Source organism: Rhincodon typus, chromosome 28, assembly GCF_021869965.1.
Source record: "Rhincodon typus isolate 14 chromosome 28, sRhiTyp1.1, whole genome shotgun sequence".
NCBI lineage: Eukaryota > Metazoa > Chordata > Chondrichthyes > Orectolobiformes > Rhincodontidae > Rhincodon > Rhincodon typus.
Window position 1 is genome coordinate 20,306,263 of NC_063359.1, and position 26,183 is coordinate 20,332,445.

Below are 26,183 nucleotides of genomic sequence, written 5' to 3' on the forward strand. Positions count from 1 at the left end.
TCCAGCAGATTTTTTAAAAAAATTCTCAAGTCTTCTTGTAGTTCATGTCCCCTTTTCCCTGTAAGGTATCATTGCTCTACTCTTCCTGTGATGTGATGCAAAATGCAACCTGCTTTACTACTCAAGGCTGCCATTAGAAGAACGGTTCGAGGTGATTTATTTGCAGATGGTCTCTCTATTTCTGGGATAAAGTTCAAGGCTGCAGTCACCACTTAGCAATGTTGTGGCTACGAGGTGGAACTTCTGCAAATTACAAATCTGCATTTTACCATTGTGTCACAGAAATCTGGCTTTGATACAGGACCTCAGACCGACTAGACGACTGACTAATACTGCTGGTTTCAACAGTTCTGTGAAGAATCTCTAAATGTTTTACTATATTAAAGATGCCATACAGATGCAAGTTGATTTTTGCATTAGCAAAATCCAAATAATTTTCCAAGCTGCAAGTGTCACAGACTACACAAAATACCTCAATAAATAGTTTGAAAGCACTTCCAACCATTATCTTTCGAGTCTGGAATGAAACAGATTTTGTTTCCACAAGTAAAACTATAGGTTAATCAAAGGGTTAATACAACAGAAGATCCTTTTTAGGCATATCACTGAATTAGTTACTCGTGTGTCTCAAATCACAAAAGAACCTCACCATGAGGACAACAGCTAAATGTGTGTCCTGGACTAACACATTATACATCATAGCTTTAATATTCACACACTCACTGGCAAGTAAAGAGTAGAGACCCTCAAAGTATTTTACGTTTTTTTTGGTTCTACACTTACGAGGGAAACAAAGAAACTGCACTTTACAGGCGTGAAAAGTCATGTTCAAATAGTCTAATTAGGAAAGTGAGGTCCCATACTGAATTATAAATTTAAATAATGTGTATTGTAGAAAAAACTGCCGAGTCAGGTTTGGACTATCTGTTAAAGTAAGGTTGCTGTTGTTGTTGCACTGATTGTTTTGGAGTCTAGCATAGGGGTTTCCAAACTGTGGATTATGATTCCCATTTAGGTGACAGGATGAACAATTAGGATCATGAATTTCAAGAAAGCAGTGGGACAGTCCTGGGGCAAACCCCATGGCATTTTGGTATGTACGCGTGGATTTTTATTTCTATCCAGAATTCTAATGGCACATCTGAAGACAATTTTCTGAGGTCCTATTAGTGACAGCAAATATTGTTGAAAAGTTAATTTATCTCTAGCTGCCACCCTCCCTCACTCTGAGTGCTCTCCCTCACCACTGTTTTTCCTGTCTCACTGCTCAGACAGCTCTCTTTCTCCTCACTCCGAGGCTCTCTCTCTACCTTCTCCCAACTGCTCCACCAGCCCTTACCCTCCCGTCATCCCCTTGGTATGAATGCTCTCCTCCTCCCCTTGACCCGATGGCTCTCTTGCTTATACATGTCCTCCTCCACTAGCTTTAAAAACTCATCTCCACTCTAGCTCTGCCACTTCCATGCTTTGATAACACTTTTTCTACCTGACACAGAATGCTCTCCCCCTCCCCCAATGTGACATCACCCCCTAGCTTGATTCTGACAACTCGCACTCCTTCACCCAGAATTGTTATGGGTCAGGAGGAGGCAATACAGCCTATTGTGTCCTCACCATCTCTGGTCACTTAGTGCCAGTTTCCTGCCTTTATGCAAACCTGTACAGCTCTCCTCTCCCACACGACCCTTCCCACCACCCCAGTGGCAATTTTCTAGCCTAAAAATGGGATCACCATGTGATAAAGTTTGGGAAGTTCTGGTCTACTGGATTGACAATAGACGTTTCTTTGAAATCCTGTACATGTTGTCTCCCCTTACATTACTGCTTTTCAAAAATGAGGCATCAACTGTCCAACATGAAATATTTCCAGAATTTTGATAATTTCTGTTTAGGACAAGGTACAGTTTACAAAGTTGGGAGGCTGGGAATCCTTATCAGTATTCCCATAGGGCTGGATGAATTGCATAAGAAGAGCACTACATCTTCAGATCGCAACAGCTCTTGCATTATATTTTCTCCTAGCAACATCCAAGCTACGTAGGCATTAACTTGTCTAGAATACTAATTAGACCTCAGCTGGAGTATTGTATATACAGTGCTGGTGCCGCACTTTGGTACTGTCACTTACATCACAGGCACTGATTTATCCGCGTACTGTGCTATAAGCTATTTTATAGAGATTTACAAAGACTGGATCATTCTTTGTAATTAAAAGAATCACAACTGCAATAAGCCTCTATGTCACAGTACCTTTCCAGGTTAGTAAAGAGGTATCTGGCCAATAAACATGTCTGTTCATATTTTAAAACTGTTCCTTTCATGGGATGTGGGTGATACTGGCAAGGCCACATTTATTGCCTATCCTGAACGGCCTTTAAATGGCTCAAGGACAACTAAGAGTTATCATGTTACCTTAGATCTGGATTCATATTTAGGCCAACCCAGGTAGGAATAACAGATTTTCTTCCCTAAAGAATGGATTGGATGGCTTTTTATGTCAAGTCATAGAGTCATGGAGTAACACAGCACAGAAACAGGCCCTTCGGCCCAAACTGGTCCATGCTGACCATGGTGCCCACTTATCCAGTTCCAATTGCTCGCATTTCGTCCATATCTCTCTAAACCCCTCCCATTCATGTACCTATACTAATGTGTTTTTAAATGTTGCTATTGTACCTGCCTCAACCACTTTCTACATGAAGAAGTTGCACCTCAGGTCCTCCTTAAATCTTTCCGTTCTCACCTTAAGTCTATGTTGCCTGTAGTTTTCAATTCCCCATCCCTGGGAAAAAGACTATATGCATTCATCCTATCTATGCTCCTCATGATTTTATACACCTCAATAAGGTCACCCCTCATTTTCCTACATTCCAAGGAATATAGTCCAATTCTGGCTAACCTCTCCCTATAACTCAGGCCTACTAGTCCTGGCAACGTCCTCATAAGTCTTCTTTGCACATTTTCCAGTTTAACTATGTCCTTCCTATAACAGGGTGACCAAAACTGTACACAATACTCCAAGTGTGGCCTCACCAATGACTTATACAACTGTAACATAACATCCCAAATCCTATACTCAATGCCTCAACTGATGAAGGCTAGCATGCTAAATGCCTTCTTCACCACTCCGTCTACCTGTGATGCCACTTTCAACAAACTATGTACTTGTACTCCTAGGTTCCTCTTAGTACACTCCTCAGGACCTTACCATTTATTGTATACGTCCTACCTTGATTTGACTTTCCAAAGTGCAACACCTCACACTTATTGGCATTGAACTACATTTGCCAATCCTCAGCCCTTTTCCCCATCTGATCAAGGTCCGTCTGTAATTTTTGATAACCTTCCTCGCTATCAATTGCACCTCCTAATTTTGTATCATCCACAAACTTACTAATTATGCCTTGTACATTCACATCCAGGTCATTTATGTAAATAACAAATAACAAAGGTCCCAGCAACAACCCCTGTGACACACCACCAGTCACAGGCTTCCAGTCCAAGAAACAACCTTCAACCATCACTTTCTGCTTCCTACCATCAAGCCAATTTTGAACCCAATTTGTTAGCTCTCCCTGGATCCCATGCAACTTAATCTTCATGACTAGCCTGCCATGCGGGAGCTTGTCAAAGTGATGATACTTTCATCATTCCCATCATCAAGATGAGGTTTGAATTCAATCTTCATTTTCTTTATGAATTTAATTTAGTTTCCACCAGCTGCAGTGTTGGGATTTAAACCACATCGCCAGGACATTAATCCGAGCCTCTAAATTAGTAGTCCACTAACATTACCGCTTCTACTCCCCATGTCTGTATTTAGGAAATAACTGACAGCAAAGCTATACATTCACTTTTCCATTAGAAAATTGGCACCCATTGGAGTGGGTTCAGTCGTTCTTTTACAGGGTAGGTAAGAACACATCTAAATATAATTGGAAGAAGTACCCTTCTGAAATCAGGTTGTTCTATACCACATTCTCCTGTACATTCACACCTATGATCCTGATTGTCACTGAGTTTTTACAATGTAGCAGCTAATGAAGCATGTGTTTTCGACATATTTACGTTCATTTGGCTTTTGTTATGTCCAACTAATAAATTTGTTCGGAAGTGCAATCACATTCATGACAGTAATCATGGAAGCTAACTTTTATGTACATCATCAAAAGTTATAAATTAATATATATTTTGGATGGTGTTGGTTGAGGGTTGAATGTTGGCCAAGACATTAGGCGGACTCCTTGCTCTTTTTGTAAAAAGGTCATGGTATCTTCTAATTCATCCTATACAGACAAACTTGGCCTTAATTTAAAATCTCATATAAAACTAATAACCTCCAATAAGATAGTTCTCCTTCAGTTCGAACTCATTTCTGTACTGAAACTTGAATACATAATGTTCGGAGTTGAGTGCTACAGCTGAACCAGCAGAAAGAAAATGTATAGAAGGTTTTTGTGTGAGCAGGGCTACAGTGTGTAACTACAATTCTGCTCTCTGTCAGATCTCCACGTACTACCAACATGCCACTAACCGAGTTAATCTGAAGCTCACCATCAGGTTGGTCAAGCAATAACTCTACTTTATGGATACCTAGAGTTCATTGCTCCACAAATTATACAAAGACTTCAGAAGTCTTTGGTTCAAAAGAGGAATGCTTGCTTCCGAACTACACTCAGGTGAAGACCCCCAGTTCATATCCAAATTCAAGTAAGATTACAGATTCAAATGTTCCATAAATGCTCGGTTGAAAGTAACACTGAACTAGAAACTGAGAAAATCAGCCACAATTTATTATTGCTGAATGCTACACATCAGCCTGACTGGAAATGCATGTGTTTGCCAATGCTGTAGTTCAATGGTTGATCTGCTACATTGGCGAAGTATCAGAATATGGCCAGTACTATGTAAAACAATATCAGGATGCGGGAAGAAAAATAGAACAATTTAAAACAATTTCAAAAATCCTGAAGCACATGAATGCTAACCAATTAATATGAAGTGCTGTATTATGTTTATATTGAATTAAAATCTGCAGCTGACAACTGTAAGAGCTGAGCCTTTTTCAGTAATGCCACAGAACTTGTGTAGAAGAGACATTTGTACAAAAGTAAAATGAAGCTTCACTTACACAACCACTGCCAACCACTGAAAAAAATCAGAAATAAAGTGCTTTTGTGTTTCTTTTATCTATCGAAGTCTAGTTTAATAGAAAACAAATTCAGCTTGTCAAACTCCTGATGACATTAATGATACAGGTGCAGGTTAGTGCATCAATGCCATGACTGAAGTCATTGATGGACAAACATCAAACAATATGCATCATAATAACTGGAACCTTTATTCTATCTGAAACTATATTTTGCATTAACAAAACAAAACCCAGTGCCCTAACTATCAGAAATTAATATTATTTCAATTATAACTAACGAAAGAAGTATGGTTCTTTTTGCATGCGAAATCAGATGTTTTTGACTAATGATGGGAAGGCCTATTTTCACTTGATATTTTATTTGCTTTTTTAAAAATCTCTATCATCTTCCATTTCACCATTTTGTGAATCAAAAGCTAAGCGGTGCTCTGCCAATACACAATTTAAGTGCTAGGATGTGTAGAGGCTTATTGGCCTCTAACAGACTTGCCCTTACTCCCTATGAAGAATCAGCCATCAGCACAAGGCCTAGCATTCTGCAACAGCACATTAAAATACTAATTGTCCCTCTGTAAACCAGCAGCCTTGGGACCAGACCTTTGCCAAAACAGAGGACATGCTGGATAACAGGAGGTCACATATCCAGCACACTATAGAAGGCCGCAGCCTTGTGCATTCCCCTCAACCAAAGACCAAAGACCAAAGACCAAAGCCCGGCATGTGGCCTTCTGCCTGCTCCATCTGGCCACCGACATTCCAAGAAGGGTGAGACAATTTCAAGGAGGTGCTTCAGAATACTGGCACCCGCTGGTGGAGTTCTGAGAGTGACAGGGGGGTGCTGTTCTAACCATGACTAATTAGCAAATGTTGTTAGTAAGCAGCAACTATTCCCTCTGTAGCAATAAACCACTTAATGTTACTAAATACTGACTATTTAAAAGTGAACTTAAAAACTATACTATACTGAATGAGACTGGAGGATTTTTGAACTGGATGCACTGTGGCTGTTAGTCTAGAAAGTGCTGGATAAGGGAGATACAACCTGTATTGAAATGAAGTCCTGGTATTGGAACCTGCCTTGTGTCCTTCAATTGTGATAACGTGCTCACCAGTTTGTACTAACACGTACATTGCATTTTTATTTAAAAAGTTGCATTTTACATATAAATGTACTATTTAATTACCATATGTTGTGTTAGAAAAACTATTCACTAACAAGTTACAGTTCAAAAAATTGAAGTTCTATTTCTGTCATTTTTAAATCTCTGTCTTTAGTTAACCAGAGGGCTCAGGCTTTGGATGCCCATTCTTTGTCCTTTGTGGGGTGTGTTGCATCTATACATGAGTTTCTCTTCTTTGAAGGCCCCTTCCATTGTTAATAAATAATGAAAAATTTCATTCAAAATAATTTTAAAACAATGGGTGAAAAATAAAATTAAGAAGAAGAATAGTAATGAGTAGTAATGATCTAAAACACAAAGGTGAAGAAAAGGAGATAACCAATACTTTCAAATGAAACTTGTGAAGCTGAGCAGATAAAGCTTTAGAGTCTGTATGGATTTGATAGGTCAAATGTCCTCCTTCTGACCCATAAATTATTCAACGTCTCTATGTCATTGGTTTTGGTTAGCTGTTTAACATTATTTATATTTTATTTTATAGTGAGTCCATGACCAGAAAAATATAGATTGAGATTGACTCCACTATTCCAAGACATCAGAGGCCAACATCAACTGCATCATGCAGTCCTCCTGCTTCACTAACCACAAAGTTTGCAATCAGATCTGGAAGGACATCCAAATCAGATCTCAGATCTGGAAGTTTCAGAAAAATGGATGCCCCTGAAAGAAAGGACTTGCATTCATATAGCAAGTTTCACATAGGCTGTCCCAAAGTGCTTCAATTAGGATACTAATTAAAGCTATAATTTCCTCCGTCAAAATCCTGTCTGCCAGCACTCTAAGACATTTTGTAAGATGCTCATAAATAAGTGCATAAATATAAAGAAGAGTTTTAAGGACAAGGAAAAGAACAAAAACACTTTAATTAATCTGGCCTATTTCAAATAAATTTCTCAGTTTATTCTCCAAAGAACAAGCAAATCTCTTTGCTCCTAACTTTTAAATTTGTGTCTTGGGTTTTGGAATTCTCCATTAATGAAAAATGTAGCTTCATCTGTATTGTAAATCAACTTCACAATGGTAGAGTCTCTGCCAAACAGATTAATTCACTTAATCTTCACTCAGATCTATGAGCATTTAATACACAGAATCATCTTCATTACTCACTATAAAGTGGAGGTGCCAGTGTTGTCCACCCCAGTCCACAGTCAGAAACCACACAAGACTAGATTATAGCCTGACAGGTTTATTTGAAATCACAAGCTTTCTGCTGCTCCTTCATCAGGTGAAGTGTAGTAAAGCACACAGGCACAGAATGTATAGGTGGAGAGATAACTGCAAGATAATTCCAGGTAATCAAGAATGTCAAAAGATAGTACAGATTGTGAGAGTAGAATGTTGACAGGCTAAATAATAAGTCTTGTTATCGACATTCCACTCACACTCTTTTGACACTCTCGATTACCTGGAATTACCTTGCAATTATCTCTCTGCCTATACATTCTGTGCCTGTGCACTTCACTCCACTTCACCTGACAAAGGAACAGCACATCCGAAAGCTTGTGATTTCAAATAAACCTGTTGGACTAAACCTGTTAGACTATAACCTGGTGTTGTGCGACTTCTGACTTTACTCACCGTAGGAGAGGTGATGGTCTAGTGGCATTATCGCTTGACTATTAATATCTAGAGACCCAGGAAACATTCTAGGGAGCAGGGTTCCAATCCCACCATGGCAGATGATTTAATTTGAATTCAATAACAAATAATCTGGAATTAAAAGTTGAATGACCATGAATTCACTAATAAGAAAAGTGGAAGGAAATCTGTCGTCCTCACTCAATCTGGCCTACGTGTGACTCCAGACTTAATGGACCTCTGAGGCCTTTAGGAGTGGGCAATAAATGATGGCCTACCCAGGACCACCCGCATCACAGAATCTCTTGGGCAATAATACTTTTCACCGATTAGGTGAGCAAAAGTGCACAAATTCAGAATTGTAAAGCCAGATACACGGTAAAAAAGAGTAATGTTATAAACATCCTTTTATTCAGTTGACAGAAACCTGCATAACTCTAAAAACACTACTCACTCATCACTACAAATGTATTTTTCATTAAAACAAACAGAACAATTTGCATCAATTTCATCATCAAAGTGAGATCGGTCAATTTGCTGAACAATCAAAACGAGAATAAACACTGTAGCACTATTGCAAGCCACCGAAAATAAAGCAAATTCCCTAACGTTATTACGAGTAAGGGAGACAGTGTTTTCAGGCGCGGAAGAACAATTACCCCTGGAGCTACTCCCCTATTATACTTATTATTTAAATTATATCATTAATACGAAGCATAACAATTTATAAACACATGGAGCTGATCTCTGACATCTGCTAGCAACCTGACCCTGTGGAACAATAATACAACTGAGGGACAAGGTGGCCGGAAAGCCGAGAGAGTTCAAGAGGTTAAAAGTTTAAAGCGGGGATGCTTTCACCTTGATGAGAATACATTTTTATTAAAGCGGCCGCTATTATTATTGCTTTTGTTGTCAATGAGATGCATGAGAACCGAAGATCAACCACCTACCCAATGAATTTCAAGGCTCTCCGTTGCTCCTAACGTTCACCCTCCTGCAACATCCGGGACAACGCCAACCCGCCTTGTATAGGGCAAAGGGACTACATCATCCAGAATGCACCGACAGACGGCTCGGGGAAGGTTGCGCCAGGGTGCCGCGCGTTGCCCGACGGGTAATGTAGTCCTTCCCGCCGATTGATTAGCGGCACAAATCCGGATGTGGCTGCAACGAGGTCAAAGGTTAAGCCGTTGTCTTTACCGGATGTAATAGAAGGGGGAGCTGGAAGCGAAGAGGGAATGAAAGGTCCACCCAAGTGGGCAGGTAATGGACGGTGTGCGGGGATTGTAGGAAGTGGAATCCTGTTGGGTATAGGCAGATTCAAGTCAAGCAAATGGCGCCGCTTTAAGTGATCGCCCGGAATCCGAGCTGAAGTGGATGAGCCCGGAGCTGGGGCTCGAAGCGAAGTTGATAACTTGGGGCAGAGGCCTTTCTTCAGGAGTCACTCTCGCAGTGAGCGAGATTTACCCCACTCTCGGGTATTCATCTCCACCCAACGACGCAGAGGGGCCTCATTTCATGCCCAGATAATAGCTACAGAAAAAAGGAGGCCCCTCGGCCCGTCATGTTAGTGCCAGGCCTTTGCAATTCACTCTAAGTTTATCTTTATTCCCTCGCCGTCTCTCGTCTGTGCAACTGTGAAGGCCAGAAACAAACAGAAATTGCTGATTCTGAGGAAGGGTCACCGGACCCAAAGCATTATCTCCGATTTCTCTTAACAGAAAGCAGCAAATGCTGGAGATCGCAGTAGGTCAGACAGCATCCGTAGAGAGAGAGCGCAAGCTAACGCTGAGTCTAGAAGACTCTTCTCTCCACCGATACTGCCAGACCTGCTGAGCTTTTCCAGCAATTTCTGTTTGTTTCTGATTTACAGCATCCGCAGTTCTTTTCGGTTTTTACGCAGGTCAGAAGTTTTGAAATTTCCTACTGAAGCTCCTGTTCTCTTTTGGATGCTTGTTAAAACCTATCTCTTTGATCAAAGTTTTTGGTAACCTGTCCTCATATCTCTCAATGGCTGGGTGTTGAATTTTGTCTGATGACACTGCTGTGATGCACTTTGGGGTATTATTTTTGCTAAATAAGAAGTATGATATAAATCCTAGCTTTTACAAGCAGTAACTAGCTGCCCAAATAGCACAATTCTGTATAGAAAAATGTATTTCACGCAAAATGGGATAACTTTCAGCATGACCAGCTGGAATAGGGGATAATATAGCAGATAAAAACCGAAAGAACTGCAGGTGCTGTAAATCGGGAACAAAAGCAGAAGTTGCTGGAAAAGCTCAGCAGGCCTGGCAGCATCTGTGAAGAAAAAAATCAGAGTTAACGTTTTGGGCCCGGTGACCCTTCCTCAGAACTGATAATATAGCAGAGTAGGTTGACTGCCTGAAGTGTCCAGTTTTTATCCCAATTATGTTTTGAAACAAAAAGTGTCAAGCAAGAAAATTACTATGTGCTTAAGTTATTTTCTTTATTTAATTACTTACTTACTTTTACATCCTTGGCAAACTACACTTCACAGCCCATGTTCTCAACAAGCTCTCCTGATTGCTTAAGTGCATTGATTGAGGCTCCTCCTCTCATTAGCTTGTGTGTTACCACCTCAGCCCCGACTACCTTGAGTGTTTGGTCTTGGATCCATCTCTGGTCAATTTTTATTCTCATCCTTCTTTTGCTGCAGAACTTGCACCTGTTTATCAATTACTCTGGCTGTCAACATTGCAACTTTGTTCCCTCTGTCTCTCAACTTTATGATCTCTCCAAATGTACTTTCAATCATTGCTGAGAAATACTAAATTTTAGACAGTATCTTTGACCAGCCCCCCATTTTTTAAAAAAAGGACATCCACATCCATAGGTGATAGCTTCACATTAGGTTTTCTGATTCTTGTTTGCTGTATTACCTGTAGAATATGTGTGAGTTTTAAATTATTGTAGAACAAGCTTTCTGACTTGTGCAAGGCGAATTGTTGTACTGCAACACCATTATATTCCAATACATAGAAACAATGCAAATCTGTCTGAATAATGTAAATTTCTGCCATTATTTCTGAAGAAGTAAGATACATTGGTCTCTCTCCTAAAGTGCCTTGTGTCTGCTCTGTTAATTGTCTAGAGGGCCTGAGTATCTGCCTATTGGTGACCAGGATTATTACATGAGGTGCCATCAGATTTTGGCTCCATACATTTTCAGTGCTATAGTCTCCAACTTAGACCTTGTTAACTTTGCTTTACAGTCCATATTCCATTGTCTCTGCTGCAACACAATCATTAAACATGCAAAAGAAAATATCACAGTTGGTGACAAAATTAACTGTGTACATTATTTTTAACTGCAAAAAGTACTTGACGTTTGTGTTTAATTTTTAAGATTGTGGTTTTTTCTTTCTAGTTTGCTTAACTTTTACAGTAAGTTTCTCCCCATTTCCAAAATATAGTAAGTCTTGTGCTTGTGGTTTTCAGGTGCTCGCCACCCTCTCATTGCTTTCTAAATCAATATATTTCATGTATCAGCTGTTACGAAGGAGAGGTCGATGCCCTCTAACTAAAACCTAAACACCCAGAGGAACTCATCTCGCCTCATAATCTATTACAGGAAGTGTGAAAAGTGGTACAATCTGCCTCTTCCCTCCCAATCTGTTATAAAGGAGTGGTTAAATAAAATAAAATAAAATCTTTTTGCTCACTCTCTAATTAATAAATAACAATTTATTTACTACTGTAAGCAAATTAACAAAACTACAACCAAACCAAACAATTCCCCCTTAACTGCTAACTATTCCTGAATAAAACAAAATTCTAATGGTATGCTGTTCCAAGAGATACAAATCCCACTTGTATGAACCAAATTAATTGCTTCTGCTTCTGCTGCCTGCAGAACTGTAATTTCCAAGCCTAAAAAAAACCCACATCAACCATACTCTCTTCTGCACCCCCTTCATTTTACAAACATCAAATACAGTTTCGCAACACAGCCTCTACTGATTTAGCCCAAATTCATCCACACGTGCAGTTTCTCTCCAAGCCACCTTGTCATTAGTGATTATTTGAATTCCTTCATTTTTAGGTCCTTATAGCTGACTTCTACACTGTGAACTGAGCCACAAGAAGCTGTGGTGCAAACACAGGGGTACAGTTAGGGGAAAGATGATGTATTCTCCATTTCTTAAATTTGAGATAAAATACGCTGAACAATGTATTTTGAAGTCCGAGTAATACTATCCTATTGGTTAGTTGGAAAGTCGTTTAATTTGGTGTAGTGTATTTTACTATGTTGGCTTTTACTAAAGTAATGAGTGCGATCAAAAATATAACATGTATTGTCTTAGACCAATCACTATTTGAAGCTAGTGAAAAATAATTCTAAAGTGGCTAAATTGGCACAATGTGTCTGTTAATTATTCTTGTCGTATCAGCCATGGCCTCATGATAGATCTCTCATTTTTCAGTCAGAGGATTGTCTGATTCAAGTTGCGCAACACAGGCTTGAGTGCTTAATCTAGGCTGACACTGGTGCAATACTGAGTGGGCACTGCATTGCCCTGATCTCTCATTTTTCAGATGAGACCTTAATCTAGAGCCCCATTTACCATTGAATGGATATCAAAGATAGCATTATTCAAAGAAATACTAGAAATTCTCGCTGGGGTGCTGGGAAATATTTATTCCCCAACCAATATCTCTTTTAAAAATTGATTAATTTTAATCATTTACCTTGTTGCTATGTTGAGAACCTCGCTATTCCACATTTCCTATGTTACAACACAGACCACATTTCGAAAGTACTTGTGCACTTGGGGAAGTGTTGAATCTGTGATAAGGTCTTGCTTTCTTCTAGTGACGTATGGGGACTGAAAATGAATCTCTTCCACTGGAAAATGCTTCTATTCTATCTGAAAGCTCCTCACAAGAGGGACATCGACTCTGGATCGGCAATCTTGATTCCAGGTTGACTGAGTAAGTGCAGTAATTGTTGCTTTATTTTCTAAATAGTGTTCAGAATCAAAATGATGGCACTGCTATCTATAAACATTATTCTGAACAAAAAAACATATTTATGTTGCCTGTTTAAATACTATATACGATTTTTCAGTTCTATATTATGCTTGTTTCCTGTGGAGCAGCATTAAAACAATTTAAATGTAACATTCATGCATGTGGTACCACAACGGGAACAATCAATCAATTTTAAATTATGAATCCATTCAAATCTATCTTTTTATCATCAGAAAACTTGGCAACAATGCCTTCAGTTCCTTCAGCCAGATCATTAATATATAATGTAAATAGTTGTGGTCCCACATTGAACCCTGTGAAACTCCATTAGTCACCGGATACCATCCTGAAAAAGACCCCTTTATACCCTCTCTGCCTCTGCCAGTCAGCTAATCCTCTATCCATGCCAGTACCTTGCCCTTAACACCATGGGCTCTTATTTAGCAGCCTCCTGTGAAGCACCTTGTCAAAGACTTTCTGGAAATCCAAATAGATCACGTTATTTATTCCGAAGATTTTGTACCTGAACACCTTGTACCTAAGACGGTGTGAATGACTGAAATGCTGAACGTTTTATTCCTTTATTTTTCTAATTTATTCCTTTGATCGTGTATCTAGGTACATTTGTACCTAAGATGACACCATAAATGGTGAGTTTGTAAATTTTTCACTGCACTCGTGAATACATGTGACAATAAAACCTGATTTTTAAATTTAAATAGAATATACAAGTTATATGCAACATACAATCACCCATAGTTTGGCACATTTACTGTCTTTGCTGTACTACTTTTCCATTTCTGTCCATTATTGCATTCCACTTTTTGATGAAATTACACACTGACTGTAGCCTACTTAAGTAAATCTGTCTCTCAAAAACTTCAGAATTGGATATTAGTGATTAATAAATACCATCTGCATATTTTCATTCCTGTATTGAACAGTCTATAAAGTAAGCTTAAACCTACTATACAAATATCTGTGCATTATTGTGCCAGCACGTGTAACAACCTGATGCTTCGGCAGACTCGTGGGTTCCTGCTTGACGTGCCAGACTTAAACAGGCTTAAAATACTTTTGTGTTGCTTTAAGAAGCTTGCATATTAACTTATAAAGAATATATGACTTTTTCTTGTACCACATGCATAGTATGTTGCTTAAAACAGAAACAGCCCGCTTGGCCCAATGAGCCTAACCCTCTCATTCTGACTGCCGCATCTCAACCTTTCAGCTTATTTTTCTATTCCTTTTTTGTTCTCGTGCACTAGTCTAGATTCCTTTTTTTAAAAAAATCAAAACCACATACCTCAACCATTTCCTGTGAGGGTGTGCTCCACATTCTAACCACTGAGTAAAAATATTCTTCCTCATTGGGTTTATTGTTAGTTATCTTGTATTTTTGACTGCAATTTTAAATTTTGCCATAAATGGAAACATTTCCTTCATATTACTATACAACCACCTTTTTAATTTTAAAGATGTTAACGTTCTGTAGACCTCTTTTCTAAAGAAAAATACCCACATCTGTTCAGGCATTTTTCTGGTCTAGTATTATCCCTATAAATTGTGTTGTGTTTTCTTCAATGTTCTATTTCCTTTTATAGTTTGACGAGAATTATGTACAATTCTCAAGCGTAGCCAAATCAGAGCCATATACAAGTTTAACATAACTCTGTTACTCGTAAATTATCTTTTTTGGCTTTTCTTTGTAGATGAACATTTTAGGATGGCTGTACTCATTGGTTGCTGGCCTTGCAGAGGTTAGTCCGATCTGTCCATGATCAGATTCTCCCAGAGCGGGTGCAACTGAAGGTTGCTGCTGGGAACAGTTGCAACTATCCTGCTTTATCGTGCTGGTTTTTCACTCACTCTCAAAAGTGTCTGCAGCACTTCAAATGTAGCATCACCTGGCATCATAACCTATGGCCTACACTTCCCACAGACAGTGAGCAATGTGGCACACAGAGATGGGAATTTGTTCAGGGAGACATCGATCTTTGCTTGGGGCCTGTCTGTTCCATTTGTCAGTGGTCAGCTCTCCATATGACACGATCCTGGGTGGGCATCTATTGTTTGAAGTTGGCTAAAAGACAGGAAACAGAAGGTAGGTATAGATAGGGATTATAGTGATGTTCCCCAGGATTGGTTTTGGTCCCTTTGCTTTTTCTAATGTATACAAATGATTTTGAGATAGGTGTAAAGGCAAAATCTGTAAATTTGCTGATGATACTAAGTTAGAGAGAATAGTGCGTTGTGAGGATGATGATGATAAGCAATTTCAGAGGGACGTTGACAAGCTGGCCAAATTGGCAGACACCTGGCAGATGAATCTCAATGCAGAGAAATGAAGTAATGCATTCTGGTAGAACAAACATGGAGATGCAATACAGGCTCAATGGTACAACTTTGAGGGGAGCACAAGAGCAGAGAGGCCTTTGGGTTCAAGTCATTATAGAATCATGGAATCCCTACAGTGTGGAAACCCAGGCCCTTTGGCCCAACATGTCCACACCGACCCTCGGAGCACCTCACCCAGACCCATTCCCCTATAACCCACCAAATCTACACATCCCTGAACACTATGGGCAATTTATGCTGGGTGTAGCCAGATAAACTGAAACAGTTAAGGAGGCTTTTGAATTTATAGATAGAGTATAAAAGCAAGAAAATGATGCTGCACCTCAACAAATCATTGTTCAGACCACATCTGGAGTATTGTGATCCATTCTGGGAGCCATATTTAAGGAAGAATGCTAAAGTCCTGGAGAGAGTGCAAAGGAGACTTACTGGAATGGTACTAGGAATGAGGGAATTTAGCTTCAAGGAAAGATGAGAGAAATTGGAATTATCCTTTTTGGAGCATAGAAGATCGAGGTGTTCCAAATTATGAATAATTTTGACAAGGCAGAGAAGGATATCCTAATGTTTCCACTATTTGGTGCGTCAGTAACTAGGGGTCACGATTTCAAGATTGTCAGTAAGCCAGGTAGGGTTGGGATGAGGATAAACTTTACTCAGTTGTTAGGATTTGGAATCTCCTTCCTGGGAGAGTGACGGAGGTAGATTCCATAGGAGGTTTCAAAAGAGATCAGGATATAAATTTGAAAGTGATGAATTTAGAGAAGTACAGAGAGAAGGCTGGAGAATGGGACTAGTCAGTAGCTTTTTCATGAGCTGGTACAAACAGACACACTGGGTTGAAAGGCTTCCTTTTGTACTGTAAACTTCTATTATTCTATAACCATGCTTGGTGGTCGATATTCTTGTTGGAGTTCAGGCAGATACTGGTCTTTGTTGAGACCATAACTTTTGTTTTATTTTTCACACTTTTTTGGTTTGGATCTGAGAATTGAAGTTGACAATTGAACTTTGAATGGCATGTTTTTTTTTAAAAAAACAGGCGAGAACAAAAGACTGTTTGCTGTTGGGAACTAGACTGGAAAGATAATGCAGGCTAATCACTATATAAGAACACTGTAGATGATTCAGCACCAGGATGTGATGCTTAGAGACTGGCAGCTGAATGGATGTCGAATCGATAAATAAAGGGAGAACCATTCCGCAGGGAATGTTGATAAAGGAAGAACAAAGAGTGAACTGGTTCTGACTGGATTTTGTACAGGACCAGCTTTGGAAGCTGGTGGACTGGTCTGGGCTGTGTTTTGGTTTTGCTGTCTAGTCATTCTTTGGTTGTCGACTTGTTGAAAGTTCTGGGAAAAGCATTCTAGTCTTTAAGAAATAAGTAAAAAGTCTCCAGAGGTATGCGTTGATCCATGACTGAGGAATTCAAGCAAGACACACGTTCTTGCGTGTCTGTAATACAGCCTGTCATCCAAGGATTGAAATTGTTATCGAGCTGACAACTTATGATTTTTTTTAATTCATCCCTCAACTGTGTCTCTGTAGTGGGAGATTGGAGTTTGTGATCGAGGAAGATTAGGCTTAGACTGTAGATGAGAATTAGGTTGCTTTGTTTACACTAAACGTAATTAGTAATTGTTCATTTTTGTTCAAATTATGAGCTTGTCCGAGATGACATAATGGAAAGATTCCGGAGATGGAATATAGGAAATCGGGCAGGAGGTTAAAAAGGAGGTGCTCGAGGATAGTAATATCTGGATTGCTCCCAGTGCTACGTGCTAGTGAGTAGGAATAGGAGGATTGAGCAGATGAATATGTGGCTGAGGAGCTGGTGCAGGAGATATGGATTTACATTTTTGGATCATTTGGATCTTTTCTGGGGTAGAAGTGACCTGTAAAAGGAGGACGGGTTGCACCCGAAGGCAGGTCAAGAGCAAGGCAGAGAATGAGGTAAGACGGAAAAATTAAACTGCATTTGCTTCAATGCAAGAGGACTGACAGGGAAGGCATGAACTTATATTGATTGGAACATGGAGCTGGGATTTCATAGCTATTACAGAAATGTGGCTCAGGGAAAGGCAGGAGTGGCAGCTTAATGTTCTAAGGTGTAGATCTTACAGAAAAGGTGGGGAGGGGGCAAGGGGGCAAGAAATGGGGAAGCTGCAGTGTTGGTTAGGGATAACATTATGGTTGTACTCAGGGAGTGCATCTTCTGAAGTTATTTGGGTGGAGTGATCTCCTTATTGTACTATAGTACAATAGTCCCCCCATTAGTCAGCAGGAAATTGAAAAACAAATTTGTAAGGAGATCTCAGGTATCTGTGCGAATGGTAGGGAGATTTTAACTTTCCAAACACAGACTGGGACTGCCGCTGTGTTAAGTGCTTGGATGGAGAGGAATTTAAGTGTGTACAAGACAATTTTCTTATTCGGTATGTGCATGCAAAACTTGACCTTCTCTTGGGAAATAAGGCAGCACAAGTGACAGGTATCAGTGGGGGAGTACTTTGGGTCCATTGATCATAATTCTATTAGTTTTAAAATAACCATGAAAAAGGATAAACCTGATCCAATAGTTACAGGTCTAAATTGGAGTAAGGCCAATTTTGACAGCATTAGGCAAGAACTTTCAAAAGTTGATTGAGAGAGGCTATTCGCAGGTAAAGGGATGGTTGGAAAGTGGGATTTACAAGGATGTTGCTGAGTTTGGAGGGTTTAAGCTATATGGAGAGGCTGACTAGGCTGGGGCTATTTTCCCCAGAACATTGGAGGCTGTGTGGTGATCGTATAGAGGTTTATAAAATCATGAGGGGTATGGATAAGGTGAATAGCCAAGGTCTTCCCCAGGGTAGGGGAGTCCAAAACTCGAGGGCATAGGTTTAAGGTGAGAGGGGAAAGAGGAGTAAGGGACCTAAGGGGCAACTTGTCATGTAAAGGGTGGTGCATGAGTGGAATGAGCTGTCAGAGGAAGTGGTGGAGGCTGGTACCATTAGTGTTTAAAAGGCACCTGGATGGGTACATGAATAGGAACGGTTTAGAGGGATATGGGCCAAATTCTGGCAAATGGAACTAGATTAATTTGGGATATCTGGTTGGCATGGACAAGTTGGATCGAAGGGTTTGTTTCTGTATTGTGCAATTCCTACTCTGTGACTCTATCTGTTATTTATAAAGTCTGGTTTGGAGCAAGTGAACAATTATGAGGATCATTAAATGTTTTAAGTTCACTATTTTGTTAATCCAGTGACAGTGAGGCTGATTTGGTTTGGCTTGCTATCTCTGTCATCACATAGTTGGGGGCTTGGGGCTGGAATCTTGGAACACAGACAACATAGGTCTGGAATTGGATTACAATTTTTTGTACTTTAAGACAGCTAATATTGCCTGTATCAGTGTACAATTGAATTTTTTTCTGCAATTGCGATCCAGGAGTGTTTCCAACATTTCTTTGCTCACGTTGAAGGGTAATAGGCTGTCTGTTACTCTTTTAAGTTTAAAAGTTCATTTCCCGCTGCCAAGTCAGCAAATTTTCTAATATATTATTGGCTGGACCCAGTTTCTGTAGCTTATAATGTACAAATTTTGAATTTGTTACTTGTTCCTCAGTTAAAATCATTGATGACTTGCATTGGTCCAGTACCCTTTTCAATCTTCCTCTAATCTGAAAATCTATATTTCAGCCTTACTTTGATTATTTAGCTCAGTTGTTATCCGTTAATCTACTTTTTCTGTTGAGTTCACTAACCTTTGTCATCGGCCCACCTTTCGGTGCCACGTTGACTGTTTGAAATTCCCTGTATACTATTTGAGTTCATTGTTTATTAAACAATTTTCATTAATAGTCACTAAGCTCCTTTAACTTTCCAAAGATATTTGTGTTAAGCATACAAGTGCCATCCAGGATGATTTTTATTCTGCTGCAATGCATTTGGAAGCATGGCGCTCTCAGCTGGATTGCCACTTCACTTTTATCTTTACGTTAGCATGAGCTCAATACTTTTATACCTGGGAATTTTGATCCCAAACACTTCAGCAATACGGAACAAATGTGAAATCCACACAGTTTCCCCCATAGCAGAGGATTGTCAAGTGAAGTCAAACCACACTGCCTTATGCAGCAATCAGCTACCATGTTCTATGATTTAAATGTCCAGCAGCATGGCCAGACACTTTGACAGCCGCTGTGAAAGGATAAAAAGAAAAGTTAGGATGGCTTTTGGTTAAAATGGTGCAGTGTCAGATAAGCGAGTGCATGGGGCATGTTGGGCAGTGGTGGGTGTGAACGGGCCAGTGGTAAGTCCAGGAGAATTTCATGATCAGTGATGGGGGAAAGAAAATGTGTTGGCCTGAAAGTGAGGCGGGGCTGGTGGTGCGAGGGGCGAGGAGAGTTTGGGCCAGCAGGCAATGGTATGTCGGGGGATGTCGTCTCCTGCGGGTCTGGAATAGTGTTGACTGGAAGTTGCTGGGGGTCTCGCGTGTAAGGGGTTGGGCAAAATGTAGTTGGGGAGTGGGCGTTAGTTGGCAGAGTTGGGGGTGTCACTTTAAAAGTTGCCCAGGAGGCAGACTAGGTTTTTAATTTAATTTTTAAAGTAATTTTAACTTACTTTTTAATTTTTCTTGGGTAACTATAAACTTTTTGGAAGTGGAAGCTTCCAAATTCTGTTAAGTGATTCTTCTCGGAGGGTTCTAAACAAAGAGGAATTACCCATTGGAATTCTCAATTTCCCAGGCAATTCCCACAGTCAGCTGTGCCTGGCATTCTCCAGAATCTGAGCCAGAACTTCAGTCTGTGCAACAACAACTATCTGGCTATCAATTTACCCAAGCCAATATTTCTACTGGTGTCTATTCAAACAACACTAATGCTGTTTGGTTTTACAGAAGCAGGTTGCAGGAGCATATTAATTTTGTATTTTGTGCAGATGTTAAGAATATTGACTGAGTGAAATACATCATCTCTGCTCATGAGATTTTCATTAAAATTCAAGCTGCAAATTGTTGTCTTAAGATAGCACATCGCAAAATTCCTACAGTGAATTCAGTGCTACAGTAACCAAAACACAGTTCTGTATAACGTCACTGGTTATATTCTGGCTGTTGTCATAATTAGGGCATTGAAGATAATTGTTCAACTTATTAATATGCAAGAGTAACAGGATATTTGCTTTTTCTGGTTTGAGGTATTGGAGGGAGCTACTGCATTATTTAATTTAAAGCAAGCATCTTATGAGTTTTATTTGACTGCAGTTGACGGCTCTGTTTCAATAGGGTATGTGTTTAAATTCACATGTCTTGGTTATTTAAAAATTCCTATTTTGTTTTAAACCACCAGTGAGAGAGAGTTCAGAAGATTCTGTGAACAGTCAGCAATAAGTCACAGTTTAAGATTAATATTCAAAGGAAAATATGTAGTCCAATTTATATTCAATTTAGTTATTTTCTGAATACAATGTTTCATTGCTGCTGTTAACCTACTGTTTTCATTGGTTGAAAACAAAGCCTTTGAGAGTTTTGTCTTCTAAGCTACAGTCTAGTGTTCTAATCCTTAGAAAGTTAAATCGCATGAGGATGTGTGATATTATCAGCAAACTTGAAAACCGATCCCATAGGATTTCTATTTGACTTTGGAATTCAGAGTTACCCAGCTATTGAGCCATTGAAAAGGTGAGCACTTGACTGCTGTTGTGGCCCAAGTCACTGGACCTGAAAAATATTTGGAGTAAAAAGTAAGAAACATAAGCTGTATTTTCATTAGGTAAATTATGCAAATTTTGATTGCATCAGTGCTGCAGGCTGACTGTTTGCTGTTGGGATTTGGAAGCAGTTCTAAAATGTGAGTTGCAATGGATTTTAGAATATTGAAGTAGATCTGATCAGGCTATAGAGATAATACCAGTATCAGTAGTTCACCATCTCATTTATGGTTAAAGTGATCTGTGTGATTATAGGATTACTTAATTATTTTGTATCTCTCGTCACCTCCTTAATAAATCTATTACAAATGTTTGCTTTTCTACAGGTGTTTAGTAGAATTGTAGTTATCAAGAATATAATATAGTAATTCAACACTTTCTTCTAAATAAATTGAAAAACTTGCTTTGTGTTTGGTGTAGGAATATTGCTCAAGTTCCAAAAAAGCTAATGTTTTATTTGGAAATCTTTATTAGATTACTATACCAAAGTTGAAATTGTAGAGGTAGAGTTAAGTTGCTATTGTTAGGCCAAGTCTCAGCTCTCATAATTTAAGTGCCATGTTGAGGGACTATGTCAGAATAAGCTAGCATTGTTCCTCAGGGTATAATCACTGCTGATGATTGATTTAGCGTATGTGGTTGACTGCTGTTTTTATTGCGTTCAGTGCTTGAGATATTATTGTTTTGGAAGAAACCTTGACTGTAATGGTAAAAAGTTTGAATAGTTGCAATAGTGCCAGGCGGAAAGCAAGAGGAAGAGGAAAGAGAGGAGAATTGGGAAGGCTGCTGTTGTGACTCACGTTCACATCAATTGTCAGGAAGTAAAGACAAACTTGGCCAGCAGTACTATACATGGCCACTTCTTTCTGGGCAGCTGGGAGCATGTTAATTGTGACTGCTGTCACTCTCTAAAGTCTGCATTGAGAAAATATAATAAGTATTTGGATCCTTCACTGAACTTTTTCCAAAGCCTGAAATCACCACACACATAAGGGGTCCAAATGTCTAAAAATGATCTAGCCAAGGTTTAACTAAGCACAAAATGGTATGTTTTGTTACATATTAAATAGTGCTCCCTTTCTGATGATGGTTCACTGGACCCAAAATTCGACTCTGCTTTCTCTCTGCAGATGCTGTCAGACCTGCCGAGTTTCTCCAGCAATTTCTGTTTTTGTTTCAGCTTTAGCTATGGTTTTAGCTATTTGCTTTAGCAATGCCTTCTCAGTATTAGTCCTGATTTTAAAAGAATTGAGCTCCAAGGCCATTCTCGGTCTGTTCCACATAAAGGATAGATATATTTAGTATTGGTCCTTCCTACATGCTTAACATTGCCCTTTAAATACTATTTGCCAGAGTTGTCCCACTCTTTCTGCATCCACCATACCTTATGTTTGCAACAAACGACAACACCTCCCAGTTGCAAACCACTTCAACTCCCCGTCCCACTCCCTGGACGACATGTCCATCCTGGACCACCTCCAGTGTTACAACGATGCCACCTGGAAGCTGGAGGATCAGCACCTCATATTCTACCTTGGAACCCTACAACCCAATGGTCTCAATGTGGACCTTACTAGCTTCAAAATCTCCCCACCCCAACCTCATCCCAAGACCAGCCACCCCCCTCATCCCCGCCTCCTTGACCTGTCTGTCTTCTCTCCCACCTATCTGTTCCACTATCCACCCTCTATCACTGCCCCCCCTCTCTATTTATTTCAGAGCCCCTTCCCCTCCCCCATTTCTGAAGAAGGGTCCAGACCTGAAACATCAGCTTTCCTGCTCCTCTGAGGCTGCCTGGCCTGCTGTGTTCCTCCAGCTCCACACCTTGTTATCTCAGACTCCAGCATCAGCAGTTCCTACTATCTCCTTATAGGCCATACTTGGTGATTACCCTACCACTGATTTGTGTGCAGTGGCATTGTGAACTGGCCTGTAAAGAAGACCATACTGTTCATAAAAACTTTTCTGCCTATGGGGATGCAGCCAATTATCGACCTATTCTAGCTATTTCCCACTGACTCCTATGTTTAGTCTTGCAGAGTAACTTATTGTGATGTACAATACCAATGTTTAGTCCACATGCCATCTATGTCAATATCATCAGGCTTTTAAGCTCTGTTTTTCCTGCTGAATGGGTTAGGTCATCAACAATGTTTGAAATTACCTTTGCGCTGTCATTATCCAGTAGAAAAAGTCTCTTATATTTTACATCTCTTACAACTCAAGATGTTTCAAATTTTCAAAATCAGTGGTTTTTCCCAATTTTGTTTTCTATTCATTTGAGGTGAGGCCTTTCTTCAATCCTAAATTAACAATTCAAGTGAATCTACAAAAGCAATTTACCTTGTATCCTTGATAACAAGGTGTAGAGCTGGATGAACACAGGCCGAGCAGGAAAGCTGACGTTTCAGGTCTGGACCCTTCAGAAAAGCTCTACACCTTGTTATCTCAGATTCTCCAGCATCGGCAGTTTCTACTACCCCTTACCTTGTATCCTTTCTGCTTCTCCAATATCGTTTTGTGAAGAAGTCCAAAACACAGTTTGTCAAACTGAAATTTTACACAAACTCTGCATTGTCTTAAGTTGGTTATTATATTTAAAATCCCAGTGTAATCATAGAATCCCTACAGTGCAGATAAAGACCATTCTGCCCAACTGCACTCTCCTCAGAAGAGCATCCCACACAGACTCAGCACCACCTACCATATTGTCATAACCTCGCATTTCCCCTGGTTAATTCACCTAACCTGCGCATCTTTGGATTGTGGGAGAATACTAGAGCACCTGGAGGAAATTATGCAGCCATGGGGAGAACATACAGATTCCAAAAAGGCAGTCGCCAAAGGGTGGAATCGAAGCCAGGTCCATGACTCTGTGGTGGCAGTGCTAACTGGTGAGCCATTGTACAACCCCTATAAATACCTATGTGGAATATACTTGTGTAAAATACCATCTCTGCATTTCATGTTATTTTCAGGCAGATTTTTAAACTACTAATTCTCTGCGCACGAAGTTTTCTGTTTCTGCAATCCATTTATAATCTTGCTGTTTTGTTTTTAAATTTTTCCTATATTTTTATGCAGTGAGTGACAGCTGTCAATTCTCACTCTATTAACTTATCATTTCTCCTATGATCCCTTCCATTCTTCAATTTACAATAGCCCCTAATCAGCAAATTCTGTTATTGTGTCTATAACAAAATAATGTATTAATTCATAATTTATAAATGGAAAGCAAAAGAAGGCCTAGATACATAATGTGGCGCGTTGCTACCCACATCCTGTCAATCTGAAAACATTTATTTATAGCTCCACCCTGCTCTTCTGCTTTATTCCTTATAACTATCTCTCTTCCGCCAGCTGAATTTCTTTTTGTAATGCTATGCATCTGGAGTTTCACTGCTAGTTTCCTTGGGCATAAAGTGCTTTTCATTTCTGCCTTTGTTTTTGAATACTTTGCTATACCATGAAGAAAAGTGGCACCTCAAATGCTTGCCAGAACGATTGATATATTCATAAGAAACAGAAGTATGATTTTTTGCCTGTCCTTTGCAAGTAAATAGCATCCCACAAACTTGTTTTATTTTTAAATCCCACTGAGAATTTTCAAGGTGTCAGCGTGAGTTACTCCTGTGAAGGTTCATTGGATACGATAACTGTGGTGTAAGCCTGAGCCATATGAACCAGGAAGGTTCCAGAATAAATCTCAACCTCTTCTGGGTTAGCCTCCTTGGACCAGTGTGGGCTGGAATTATGAGGTTTCCTAAATTGAATAGAGTTTAAAAAGAATTTTTAAAAATCGCAACAGGCATGCCCAAGAAGTATTTCCACGTGGATTATTATTGAGGTATAAACGTGAGGATTTAAAAGTCTGCCCAAATAAAGCATATCATCACAACATACTTGTTGCAGTACTGAGTGTAAACTAAATACAATCAATCATAATCTGCTCATAACTTTCCAATATGCCAAGATTTTAGGTTTGAGCTATTACCTTTTGATTTTTGTATGCATTTCTAGTAGTGTTTTTAAATAACTGTGGTTTTTAAGCCACTCCTTCTAATCAAGATAGCGGTAGTGATTTAATTATGGATTACTGCATTTACCTTCTTGCACCCAATTTGCATTTTTATAGTACTTTCATCTAAGTTCTAAGGTAGAAAGTTCACTTGAATCTTTTCTGGACTAAAGAGCTTTACTTATGAAGAAAGGTTGCACAGGTTAGGCCATATCCATTGGACTTTAGAATAGTGAGAGGTGATTGTATTGAAACACATCCACCCTATCGAGTCCCCTTAAAATCCTATGTTGACAGTGTGTTTCCTATTGTTGGGGAGACTAAAATTATAGGTATACCTTAATAATACAGATCTCCTTTTAAGAAGCAGGTTCAGCACTTTTCTCCTCCCTCAAAGGGTTATTAGAGTGCAGAATTATCTTCCCCAAAAGTCAGGAGGTTGAGTCAGTTAAATCTTTGATAGACAAGGAAGATGAGAGTTATGGAGTGCAGACAAAAGGGCATAGAGGCTGCAAAGAGTTCAAGACTAGTTGAAAGTAAATTAATTCACTTTGGCCATACATAAAAATAAGATATTTTTAAAAGGCTTGAACATTTTAAGTGTTCATGTTCAGAGAGACTGGATTATACTTAAACTGAACACTGAAGGTTAGTTTGCAGGTGTACCAAACAATCAGGAAGGCAAATAGCCTAGGTTGTGAGGGGATTGTCAATGATGTACTTTTAATAGGAAAGCCCAATACCCTCAAGAAAAGACTGCATGGCTAGCAAGGCCGAGGGGGTGGTGGAAATGGGGAACGGGGAGGGAGATTGAAGACTGTTATTACAGGTGAAGAAGAATTTTGCATCTCGTGGATCATTCGGATTGCTCAAAGATCATTCTCTGGAAAAGTAATGGCAGCATCTTGTGATTTCCACAGGAGTTTCAAATTTCTAGATTTTCTAGGTTTTGGGCAAATGGATTAGTCAAGCAGTAACATTCCAGCAATATCCTGTGTTCTCTGGGTTTCTGCATGTCCCTGATTTCTGCATCTATATCAGTTATCATTTTCAATCCTACCATCTCTTCTGAAAGTGTATCCTTACGTTGATCTGTAATTCTGTCTTTTGTTTATCATTTACATTAATTTTTCCAAAAATACATTTAAATCTACAACAATCCTATGTCTTCTGTTTTCTCTATTATGAACACTTGTCTACTC

General features: G+C 39.5%; 2 protein-coding genes across 3 annotated transcripts in view; both read right to left on the bottom strand.

Moving 5' to 3' along the window:
* Positions 1 to 9,001, bottom strand: part of mrrf (mitochondrial ribosome recycling factor) — a 39,935-nt gene extending 30,934 nt beyond the window's left edge. Inside the window, exon 1 of one of the 2 annotated variants that reach the window (XM_020510565.2) lies at positions 8,865 to 9,001. The gene's annotated coding sequence lies outside the window, so the exon portion shown is untranslated. The remainder of the gene's footprint in view (positions 1 to 8,864) is intronic. The other variant, XM_048613570.1, reaches the window with a different exon arrangement.
* LOC109938472 (prostaglandin G/H synthase 1) overlaps positions 1 to 26,183 on the bottom strand; it is a 295,924-nt gene that overhangs the window by 268,089 nt on the left and 1,652 nt on the right. The gene's annotated exons all lie outside the window — the stretch shown is intronic.